Below are 1,329 nucleotides of genomic sequence, written 5' to 3' on the forward strand. Positions count from 1 at the left end.
AGTGCAAATCGTGTAGAAAATCGCTCGGCTGTCGGTTGTGATTGCAGCTTTTCGACGTCGAACCTATCTTGCGTTTGTTGACGGGCGTTCTCTGCTGCACAGAGGCGAGTGCGTATCTTTGCTGCTACTAGATAATGGTCCGAGTTAATATTTGGTTCTCGGAGCGTATGCACGTCTAAAACACTGGAGACATGTCTTCCGTCTATCACAACGTGCTCGATTTGATTACGCGTGTTTCGATCAGGGGACAGCCATGTTGCTTGATGAATTTTCTTGTGCTGGTACTACAGACAACCATATTTCGGGCCCCAGCGAAGTCGATCAGAGTCAGGCCGTTTGGCGATGTTTCGTCATGGAGGCTGAATTTTCCGACTGTTGTGCCAAAGACACGTTCTTTACCCACCCTGGCGTTAAAATCGCCAAGCACGATTTTGACATCGTGGCGGGGGCAGCACTCATAGGTACGTTCTAGGCGCTCATAGAAAGCATATTTGGTCACATCGTCCTTCTCTTCCGTTGGGGCGTGGGCGCAAATAAGCGATATGTTGAAGAACCTCGCTTTTATGCGGATTGTGGCTAGACGTTAATCCACCGAAGTGAATGCCAGGACTCGGCGACGGAGTCTTTCTCCCACCACAAATCCAACACCAAATTTGCGCTCCTTTATATGGCCGCTGTAGTCGATGTCACAAGGACCCACCTTCGTCCGTCCTTGTCCCGTCCATCGCACTTCTTGGATGGCGGTGATGTCAGCCTTTAGTTTTATGGGGACATCAACCAGCTGGCCAGAGGCATCTTCCCAATTAAGGGTCCGGACATTCCAGGTGCATGTCCTCAAATCATGATCCTTAGTTCGTTTGCAGGGGTCGTCATCAAAAGGGGGTTTCTCTTCCGAGGCTCTGATTGTTTTTTTTCATTGGGGAGGTTTTTTTATGAATGTGATTATACTGTGTTGATAACTGAATGATTGACATTGCTAGAAAAATTTTTCAAATGATGTGGAAAAGGGTTAAAATAAAATTTTGAAAGAAAATGGTCGTTCCAACAGAACAATTTGCTGCCAAATGAAATGGTAAGCTTTCATTCTAGTATAAACAAGGAAAGGATAAGTTCGGGTGCAACCGAACATTTTATACTCTCGCAATGTATTGATGTAATTTTATAAAGATAACAAAATTCGACCCATATATTCGGCATAAAGTTCAATAGAATAACGAATATCATCATAAATAATTTCGATTTCCGATTTCACTCGCTTTCACCACCAAGATACAATATATCAAAGACTATACGGTCACTTAATTTTATATTACTTATAATTAGGTATAT

The sequence above is a fragment of the Zeugodacus cucurbitae genome, chromosome X (assembly GCF_028554725.1).
Source record: "Zeugodacus cucurbitae isolate PBARC_wt_2022May chromosome X, idZeuCucr1.2, whole genome shotgun sequence".
In the NCBI taxonomy this organism is placed as follows: domain Eukaryota; kingdom Metazoa; phylum Arthropoda; class Insecta; order Diptera; family Tephritidae; genus Zeugodacus; species Zeugodacus cucurbitae.